This window comes from Canis lupus, chromosome 30, assembly GCF_003254725.2.
Source record: "Canis lupus dingo isolate Sandy chromosome 30, ASM325472v2, whole genome shotgun sequence".
NCBI classification, from domain to species: Eukaryota; Metazoa; Chordata; class Mammalia; order Carnivora; family Canidae; genus Canis; species Canis lupus.
Window position 1 is genome coordinate 36,471,017 of NC_064272.1, and position 10,956 is coordinate 36,481,972.

General features: G+C 47.0%; 1 long non-coding RNA gene across 1 annotated transcript; it reads right to left on the bottom strand.

Moving 5' to 3' along the window:
* Positions 1 to 938: 938 nt before the first annotated feature.
* LOC125754072 (uncharacterized) lies at positions 939 to 5,422 on the bottom strand. Its single transcript, XR_007407390.1, has 3 exons — positions 5,251 to 5,422; positions 4,018 to 4,144; positions 939 to 3,903 (listed from the first exon to the last, which is right to left on the bottom strand). It is a non-coding gene; the product is annotated as an uncharacterized LOC125754072 (long non-coding RNA).
* Positions 5,423 to 10,956: the final 5,534 nt, after the last annotated feature.

The following is a 10,956-nucleotide window of genomic DNA, read 5'->3' on the forward strand; positions in this document are numbered from 1 at the left end:
CCTCACCTTCTGCATTTGTCACTTGAAATGCACTGTGGAATTTACTACCTATTATTGCCATTGTTTCTGGCCTGCCTCTCCTGATCAGAATACCAGCTCTCTAAGGGCAGGGATTTTTGTCTATTTTGTTCACTGTTGTGTCCCAGGGACCTAGAGCAGTGCCCAGAGAAGGGACTCAACTGACTTGTGTTGCCGAGGTGTAGATTTCTTCATGAGGAAGGCAGGACTGGCTGAGACAAAAGGAATCATTGCTATTCACAAATGGGACTCTTCAAAGAAGTGTTTCTTGACCCTAGCTGCACATAGAACCATCTGGGAGCTTTGAGGATCCCGCTGCCCAGACTAAGCCCCAGCAGACCAATTAAATCAGAAGTTCCCAGAATGGGAACTTTTTCAGGTCGCTCCAAAGAGCAGCCAAGGTTAAGAACCACTGCTTTAAAGCAACGGGAATTATAATGGTCATAAAAGCAAATTTTTTGTTTACGAAAGTCAGGCTTTGTGGTGGAGAAAAAAGCATGTGTGGGTTCTGAAGATCCCGAGCTCGGAGAACTGGGTGTTTGAGCAGGGAAGAAAGTAGATTACGGCACGGAAGGAGAGACAAGTTCAGCAGTGTTGGGGCTGGTACCATAGTCCCTGTGTCCTGGCTCACACTGTGGATAGGCTTGGGGATGAAGAGTTGGGAAAAGGCTTTCTTTTAACCCCTTAACTTTTCATTTTGAAATTATTTCTGATTTGTAGAAAAATTGAAGAGAGAATAAAGCACAGAAATTTCTCACATACCCTTTGCCCAGCTTCCCCTAATGTTATCATGCTACAGGACCCTTATATAATTGGAGAAACCAAACCATAAAACACTGAAAAATATTGTTAAGTAATTTGCAGGATTTTTAAAAAAAAGATTTGTTTATTTATTAATGAGACAGAAAGAGAGAGAGAGAGATGCAGAGACACAGGCAGAGGGAGAAGCAGGCTCCATGCAGGGAGCCTGACGTGGGACTCGATCCCGGGTCTCCAGGATCACCCCCTGGGCCAAAGGCAGGTGCTAAACCACGGAGCCACCCAGAGATCCCCCAATCTGCAGGCTTTATATGAATTTCACCAGGTTTTCCAACAATGTCCCACTCCAAGAGGCCACATTGCATTTAGTCATCAGATAGTCTCCTCCAATCTGGGACAATTTCTCAGTCTGTCTTTGTCTTTCATGATGTTGACACTTTTGAAAAATATTCATCCATTTTTCTGTTGTTTTCTTATGATTAGACCAAGGTTATGTGTTTTGGGCAAGAATACAGCAGAAGTGATGTGCTCTTCTCACTGCATCTTATCAGGGGTAGGTGTTGTCCATCCGTCTGATTACTGGCGGGTGTTCATCTTGATCACTTGATGGTGTCTCCAGGTTTTGGTGGAGGAGTCTTTTGTCTCATTTCTTCTAACTCTTTGTGAACATAAGCAATGGAACATTTAGGTAGGGACAATCTGGATTAGTCTCTCATGCCACCTCACCTAGAAATTCCTTCACTTCCAGTGGTTTGTGAAGGGGATAAGCCAATGTTTCTGCCCCCTGGAGAGGGGCCAAGCAGGTGGAGAGTTCACCTGGCTGCTAGAGGACCCTGGAGCAGAAGCAGGGGGAAGGACAGTTCCGGGCCAATGCAGGTGGAGAGGCGGTCAGTCTCAGAGGACTGATGGGGCCAGCCATAGCAAAAATAGGTGGATGGTCAGAAGGGAGCAATACAAATCTTCCATAGCAATACCACTGTACAAGCCTTCCTCTACTTATGATGGGGTTATATCCTAATAAATCCAACGTAAGTTAAAAATAATCTGTCAAAAATGCATTTAATACACCTGACCTACCGAGCATCATAGCTTGGCATAGCCTACCTTTAATGTGCTCAGAACACTTACAGTAGCTCACAATTGGTTAAAACCATCTAACACAAAGCCTATTTTATGATACAGTGTTGGCTATCTCATGTAATGTGTTGAAAGTGAAAAACAGAAAAAGCAACGATTGTATAGTTATAGAATGGTTGTAAGTGTGTCAGTTGTTGATCTTCATGATGGTGAGGCTGACCGGGAGCTGTGGGCCTGATGCCCAGCACCGCGAGGGAGTATGGTACCACTTATTGCTAGCCTGGGAAATGATCCAAATTCAAAATTTGAAGTATGGTTTCTACTGAATGCATATTGTTTTTGCACTCTGATAAGGTCAAAAATTGTTAAGTTGAACCATCATAAGTCAGAGACTGTACGCTTAATCTGCTGGGAGAATGGACCATATATCACACTGCTGGGCGGTGTTACAGGAATGGAGTGGGGGTCAACACTGACACCCAGACAGACCTGGTTGCTCTGCTGTGCTCAGCAAAGACCAGGGAACAACATATAGACCAGGAGTCTCTTCCCTGGTTCCATGATGTCTTCCAAACCATGCTAGCTCTCGTGTATGTTTTTTTTTTCTTTGTTTGTTTTCGTGTATGTTTTTCCTTCATGTCTCTTTTACTATTGTCATCGCATGGTGATATGAATCATTATTTAATGATTATTTGCTGTTTAAACTATAAGGTCTATGAGGGCAAGAACTATCACCGTGTCCCTGGAGCCTAGTACAGTGTCTGGCTCGCAGGAGTGGATATTTATTGAGTGAATGAAAACATGAATAAATAGGAGTCATGCCTTTGGTCCGGATCTGAGGGGTTGGAGCAGGATTTTAAACATAGAATCTGCCTGCATTGCCCACCAAGATGCCATAGGAAAGAGGGAAGTCCTCCTCAGGTACCCTTAGGACAGGGACCACACATTCTTTTGCTCAGTTTTGCTAATTTGCACGTGTCTGGCCTTGTTTCCACAAGACCAGGCAATGTATGAGATTCATCAGCCTGGGACACAGGTGTGGGAGGCTGGTTACAGGTCACGCTGCAACCTGCTGGCACCTCAGCATCTTCCACTCTTGGCTCTCTTGACACCCAGACGGACCTCGTCCTAGCCAGGGTCTCTCTCAGCTCTCTTCCCATCTCCACCCTGTCCTTCCCATTGGCTGTAGGGCTTCCCCTACCTCACTCCAACAGGGGCCCCTGCCTTCCTGTCTCTGGACCCATAAAAAGTTACTTTGGTCTCCATCAATAGGCTGTCTCTTTACGAGGGTGATGCTGGTTTGCAGAACGGAGCCTCCAGGTGGGGCAGGATGGAGCCAGCCCCCACAGACAGCTTTGCTTCTCCAGATGATGCATTAAGCTGCATCAGCAGATTTTTGCTTTTTATGAGGACAACTACGACTCCCGAAAGAAGCCTTACAGAGAGGGTACAGGGAGGGAGGGGAGCAGGGAGAGGAGTGAGGGAACATAATTCTCAAAGTTCAGAGAGCCCTGCTCAGATCCTGTCCTCTCTGCCGTCTTCCTGTGTCATCGTTGGAGTCTGTAAGTGCACCAGTAATGCTCGCCTACCACTCACGCGGTGTGGACACAGGCTCACCCAGGTGCGGAACACACACAAACTTACACTCGCCACCACCATCCCTTGGCCTGCTGCCCTCTTCTGCTTTTCTCCCCTCTATCGCCCAGCTCACTCCTGGCCCTCCCCACTCCCCCACCTCAGTGACATTTCAATCATCCCTTACTCAGGGAGGTCCTGGCCCAGACTCCCGGTGAAGTGCTCTCAGAGCACCATGTGCCATGCCCCAGCCCCCTTTTGGTGTTGTCTGTAGTGGAATTTGACATTCATTTGTGTGTTTCTTTAATGAATATGTGCCTCACCTACCAGACTGTAATTTTCAAGTGACAGTCCGTTTTGTTCTATGCTCTGTACTTAGCACGTTGTCTGGTACGAAGCAGGTTGTCATTAAATAATCGCTGAATGAATTACAGGGTTTCCCTCGCGCTCTGGAAGCGGAGCTCCTGTGAACGTCTGTGTAAGCCAAAACGGTGCAACAGAGAAAAGAAATTACCATTAATTTATACGGGAACATTTTTTAAGCGGTCCCAGACCCAAAAAGTAATCCCTTTTCAGCTTTTCTGATACCTTAGGGCACAGCTTGCTAGTGGATGCACAAAATAAATTGAGATAAGGCCTGACGCTGAGATGCTGGTGTCAATCGTGGGGAAGGGGCATGATGGGGCCATTGGCACTTGGGGCCCATGCTGACTCCCTGCAAAACAAACACCGAACACTATTTTCAATTTTCACCCTTTTAATACCATTAACAGTGAAAATCCTCTTTGGGGTTTCTTCTGTTAGTGAAAACAGGTCCGGATGTAGGTTTTGTGTAAAAGGGTAGTGGTGTAAACTGAACTTTCATAAAGTGGGGCATGCCTGTAATGGTTGTGGGAGGCAGCTTCTGAGACTGCGCCCCAGGACCCCTACCTCCCAGCAGTTGTGCCTTTGTGTAGCTCCTCCCCCGAGGGTGGGCTGGGTCTAGTGCCTCACTCCCAATGATGGGAGAAATGATGGATGTCACTTCTGAGATTAGCTTATAAAGGACTGTAATTCTCATCCCTCTCTCTCCCTCTCACTCCCTCTCTCTCCCCACCCCTCTCGTCTTGACTTGCTTGTTCTGATGAAGCCAGCTGCCATGTTGTGAGCAGCCCCATGGGGAGGCCTGTGTGGCAAGGAACTGAGGGTGGCTTCCAGGTGACAACCGGTGAGGAACCGAGGCCCTCAGTCCACCTACTGGCAGTGAACTGCCTCCTGCCAGCAGGCAGGTGAGTCAGGCCTTGAGATGGCTGGGGACTGGCTGGTCCCTTGGTTTCACTTTATAGAGGACTTAGAGCCAGAAGACCCAACTAAGCCATGCCCCGATTCCTGACCCATAGAAACTGGGAAATGATAACTGTTGTTCCTTCCAGTCACCAAGCTTGGGGGTCATTGTTACACAGCACTGTTATGTACAGATGGCTAACGTAACCGATGGATGACCGAGACACCCACAGCCACTGTGCCCTGAGGTGTGTGCTCCTCAGAGCCTCCCCTCTACATCAATTGGCCTTCATCTCACCACACGTGAGCATCATTTGTGTGAGCACACGCACACAGCACCCCCTCCACGAGCACACATATCTGAGCCCTGAGAGGCCCTCCACCTTTCTCGCCCTTTGCTACCTTACAACCCCATTCAGGTGACATCTGTTTAGTAATTCTCTTGTGTCGAGCCAGAGCTCCAGGCCCACTTGGAAGCCACGCCTGACCCTACCACGGAGCCTCTTATCCTAACAGACCCCCTGCCCAGGCCTATGTCACAGCTGAGGCCAGACTTACCACTTGCCCAGCAGCCTTGTGAGAGCTGCTCAGTGTGAAGGTGGAGGCTGGCTCCAGCCTGAGGAGAGTAGCAGGAGAAGGGCGATTGCAGGGGAAGTTGTCTCTCATACCCCCCTCCAGTGCCCGCCTCTGCTCCACAAAAGGCCGGCCTGTGCTCCTGTGGCAGCTCAGCCCCCCTCCTGCCAGCAGGGTCAGAATAAAAGGGAGCTGTTCCCAGCCTGGAGCCCTCCACCGGGCAGCAGTGGGCAGGGCGGCGCACGCCCCTCCCAGGCTGGCAGCTGGCTGGGCAGCAAGGACATGGTGGCCCCTAACAAACAGGAGATCTCCTTTCTCCTCACTTGCTCAGTCCCAGCCTCCCAGAAGCTCTGGAGAGAGGCCTCCTGCAGCCCAGGACTCACAGGACACTTTCCTGGGAGTCACTTCTATGAGAGGGATCAATGTCTGAAAGCACCAATAGGAAATGCTCACATTTCTGGTACTGGAGAGGGGGCTGATATTTTAGAGGCCTCTCCTCCAGGCAGATTTGCTGGCAATAGCATGAATATCCTTCACTGAGTGGCAGAAAGAGATCTAGAAAGCCCTTATTTCCAGCTCCTCTCTCCTGACCATCTTACTACTGACTCAGAGGCTCCTGCCTCGCTCTGGGTCTAATGAAGTTATTCGGAGTCCAGTGCTGGTTTCCTTGGGAAGGATGATTGAGGAACATCTGCAGGCATTTATGTCTTGCTTTCTCAGGCCTTATTTTCCCCTTGGCTCTGCTTTCTTTGGACAAAAATATGGAGCTCTGCTCTCAGGGAGAATGAGCAGCACAGGCAGGCTGAAGAACTGAGTCATCTGGATGGACTGTCCGTAGGGATTCTCAGGGCCCTCTGAGGCTATTTGCTTAGCTTAGACCTCAGGCTTTGGGCAAGGCCAGAAGCCCTCAGCTTGTGCTTCCCATAGACAGTGCCAGGGAAGCACTCTCAACTGTTGCTCCTGCCAATCACCTCTGAGGAGCCTGCTGCTTCAGACCTCAGAGAGAGGGGAGGTTCTCTCTCAACCTGAGAGGCTCTCACTGGCACCAGCACAGTCACAGGCTCTGACTGCAGAGAGTTTCAGGGGGGTGCTGCAGTCTGGGCTGAAAGGTAAAGTTGAGGGGCATCTAGGTGGCTCAGTTGGTTAAGCATCCAACTCTTGATCTCAGCTCAGGTCTTGATCTCAGGGTTATGAGAGATCAAGCCCTGTGTTTGAAAAGAAAAGAAGACAAGAGAAAAAGAGAGAGACAAAGAAAAGAGAAAAGAGAGAGGAAAGAAAAGAAGAGAAAAGGAAAAGAAAGTTGAGATAGCTTTAGAATTATTATTAGTGAATCTTGCCATGTGTCCCCAGAGGCCTGTGCCCTGTGTATCCCTCTGTCTCTGTGTGTTTGTGTGTAATGGCAATAAAAACAGGGACTTCTACCTGGACAAGTCTTCATGGGCAAAGGAATTGAATATTTCTCCTAATGCACATCTGTCCGTCCATCCATCTATCCATCCATCCATCCATCCATCCATCCATCCATCCTCTGTCTACTTATTTACTATCTATCTCTCATCAATGGCCATGTGGTCCTGTGTATCAAGGAACTCATGATCTAGTTCAGGAGACCAACATCACAAATGGTGGCAGTGGGGCAGGTGATGGTCTCTGGTTGGTATCAGATAGGCGCTGCATCTATGATCTGTGCTCAAAAATGCCCTAATTTACATCTGTGCTCAAAAATGCCCTGTTTTCCAACCTCCCAAGGACTTCCAGGTCTTAGACCTTCCACTTCCAGCCTCTTGTCTTCCCTTCCTATTTCTCCAGCTTTCCAGGAGCCTCTACTCTGTTGGAACCTTGGTTCCATTTAGGCTCAATCATTTGCCTTCCTTGTGCCTATACTGACATTCTGAGCACTGGTCCTTCGTGCCCTGGGGCTATCATACATACATGGTCTCCAGCCAGTTGGTCCCTCCACATGTCTAGTAATTCTTTTATGTTTCTGTAGAGTTTTCTTCTTCTTCTTCTTCTTCTTCTTCTTCTTCTTCTTCTTCTTCTTCTTCTTCTTCTTCTTCTTCTTCTTCTTTCTTTCTTTCTTTCTTCTTCTTCTTCTTTTGAGCTTTATGCTTCTTGTTCTCCACACAGGCCATTCCGGCTTGTCCTCAAACCTCCAACTCCACTGTTGCCCTGTCTGTTATGTCTCAGCCTCCATTAGAAGTCTCCCTGCTGCCACTTTACAGATAAAATCCCATCTTCCTGTCATCACACCTCAGAACTGTCTGAACCTGCATCTGTATATCCCTCCTACCCTCATTACCATGGTTGGGGGGGGGGGGTCTGCGCCCTAGACTCCAGTCCCTCTCACCTTCTCAGGGACTATTTTTCTCCCTCCCCACTTACAGCTGCAATCTTTATCTCTTAATCAGCCTCTTGCCATCAATATTTACATATGCTCGAGTTTTTTGTCTTAAAAAAAAAAAGCCTTTACTGATACCACTTGTGTCATCTCCATCTGTCATCCCACCTCTTCTCTTGTTCACAACAAAACTTCTTGTGTATTTCCTATGCTCATATACCACATTCCTTGCTTACTCCTCAACACTCGGTCGTCAAGTTTTTGCTCACTCTTATCCATTGACACTGCTTTCTTCAAGATCAAGGATGTTCTGGTGCCAAACTCAGTGGGCATTTCCTATTTCTTTTCATTTGATCTCTCAGTTGACCACTCCTTTCTTATGAGTCTTGCTCCCTTGGCTCCCGTGACCTTACTCTCCCATTTTCTCTCCATCCTTCTGACCACTCCTCTTTAGTCTTCTTCTTCTTCTTTTAAGATTTTATTTATTTGAGAGAGAGAGGGCGGGGAGAGAACATGGGGAGGGGGAAGGGTAGAGGAAGAGGGAGAAGCGGACTCCCCGCTGAACAGGAAGCTTGATGTGGGGCTTGATCCCAGGACATGATCCCTATGATCATGACATGAGCTGAAGGCAGATCTTTGACCGACTGAGCCACCCAGGCAGCCCTAGTCTTCTTTTCTTTAAACCAACATGTTTATTATTTTATTTTTAATTTAATTAATTTATTTTTTGAGATGGAGGGAGAGAGTTTGAGAGAGAGAAAGAGAAAGAGAAAGAGAGAGAGAGCAAGCATGAATAGGAAGGGGGGCAGAGGGAGAGAGAGCAAGAATCTTAAGTAGGCTCCACACCTAGTGTAGAACCTGACATGGAGCTCAATCTCATGACCCTGATATCATGACCCAAGCTGAAATCAAGAATCAGATTTTCAACTGACTGAGCAACCTAGGTGCTCTGGCCTTTTTAGTTTTCTTTAATGCTTTCTCTGACTGTTGCTCAAATGTTCCTACTCTCTGGGACTCTCTCCTACTCCCTCTTGTTAGGCTACATACTGTAGCATCTAATCTGTTCTGTTAGCATTGAACCTTGATGACTTCTATATAGTGAGGACTTTTGGTTGCTAATGATAGAAGCTCAATTCATACTAGCTCAAGCAAAAATAAAGAGAAGTTTTAGGCTAGCATAACAGGCAACTTTAGAGGTGGCATTAACTTCAGATATTTCTTGTTCTAGGGACTCAGATGATGTCATCAGACCTCTCTTCCTCTGTGTTCTCTGCTAGTTCTGCTTCTCTGTTTGTTGGCCTTATTCTTTTCTATTGCAGACAGGCTTTTTTTTTTATGCGATGGGATGGGGCAGAGGAGTGGATGTATACAACCCAAGATGATCTAGATCACCATTCTTCGGAAAGAACTTCCATCTCCCAACATTGTTATTTCATTCCCAGGAAAGGGGTCTGGTTAATCCAATTAGAGTTACATGCCTACATAATGGACTAGTCAGTGAGTTTAGGGTAGTAGTGGGGATCTGTAATTGCCAGTCCACCAGGACCACAATGAATTGTAGAAGTATAGCTTTCTAAAGGAAAAGTAAGGTACCATAATCAGAAAGAGAGAGGAATACAGAATGGACAAGACAGGTATTCATTGTAATTTATTCTTCCAGTCTGGACCTTTCCCCTATGCTTCAGTTTAGCCATGTGATATGTATCTCTGCTTGAATGTCTCCAACTCAAGAAGTCTTTGCATGGATAACCTAGGAAATAAATCCTGAGTCACAATGCATATGATAAGGCTTTATTAGGGAGCATACTTTCAGGATAGCAAAGAGTGAGAGAAAAAAGATAAATGAGGAAGGGAAAGAAGGAAGCAAATATAAGGTGATGTGTTACCAAGTGTTGTGGGTTGAACTGTGTCCATCAAAAAGATAGGCTGGATCCTAACTTCTGGTACATGTGAATGTGACCTTATTTGGAAGTAGGGTCTTTGCAGATGCAGCTACTTAAGGGAAAGTTTTACTGGAATAGGGTGGGCCTTAAATCCAGTTTGTTTGGGGCCCTTATGAGAAAAGGAAAGGACACTCGGGGACAGACATAGGGGGAGAAGGCCATGTGAAGACAGAGGCAGAGATTCTAATGATGCTGCCATAAGCCAAGAAGAATACTTGTAGGGCCACAGGCTGCTAGAAGAGGCAAGGAAGGATTCTCTCCTGGAGCCTTCAGAGGTAGCACAGCCCTGTCAACATCCTCATTGCAGGCTTCTGTCCTCCAGAACTCTGAGAGAATTGATTCCTGTTGTTTCAAGCCACCTGGGTATTTTGTTATGGGAAAGTACTACACCAAACTAGCCACAACTTCATTAAAAAATGCAGCCAATTGGGGCACCTGGGTGGCACAGGGGTTGGGTGTCTGACTCTTGGTTTTGTCCCAGGTGGTGATCTCAGAGTTGTGAGATTAAGCCCCATGTCAGGCTCCATGCTCAGTGGGGAGTCTGCTTGAAATTCTCTCTCTCTCTCCTCCCCCTCAAATACATAAATAAATAAATATTTTTAAAAATGCACAGGTACTTGGGCATGTTGGAGTGTCTTCTAGACAGGACTTACAGAAGCACCATGCCTAGGAACACTCCTTTGGGGTAGGAGACATAAAAATCTAGTGATTTCTTCCTTTCCCCTGCTTCATGGGTCAAGTCTGCTTCATGAGTATTAACGCTCATGCATTTCTGGGTTGTGTTAACTGGCATCCACTGGAGAAGCCAGACCATAAGTTTACAGTTTGGTGTTTCATGTAAGCCTAAAATTGATCAGAGAAGCCATATCTTGGAATGGGTCCAGCCAAGTTCAAGAAAGGCTGGAGCTTGTAAGATTATTGATGTAGACAAAGTGGGATGAGGCAGGGAAGCTGTAGTACATCCTATTATACAAAGAACTGGAGATGAAGCATCACCTGGGAAACTGCTGGATAAGCTGCAGGCCCTGGGTGGAACAGAGTCAACTGTTTGTGACAGCTCCTTGTGGAACACGTAGAGAAGGTGCTGGTGGTATGGCTTCCCAAGTCCACTACATAAGGAGCCGTGCCCTTGCTATGGCTACATGAGAAGCAGTTCAAATAGCTAAAGATAATTCCCCCAAGACCAACCTGACTTGGCATATGATAAGTGGGCACCAGTGATTGCAGCTGGGCAATCCCCTTTGGACTTTGGGGGCAGGTGGGGATGAGCAAATCTTGGGGTGTGTACATAACAGGATCTAGAATAAAGTCCAAACTGCATTTGTCATCATCCCTCTCCAAACCCAAACTTGCTATTCCTGTGCTTCCTGATTCAATAACCCGAGCCACAAACTATAGAGTTGTCCTTGA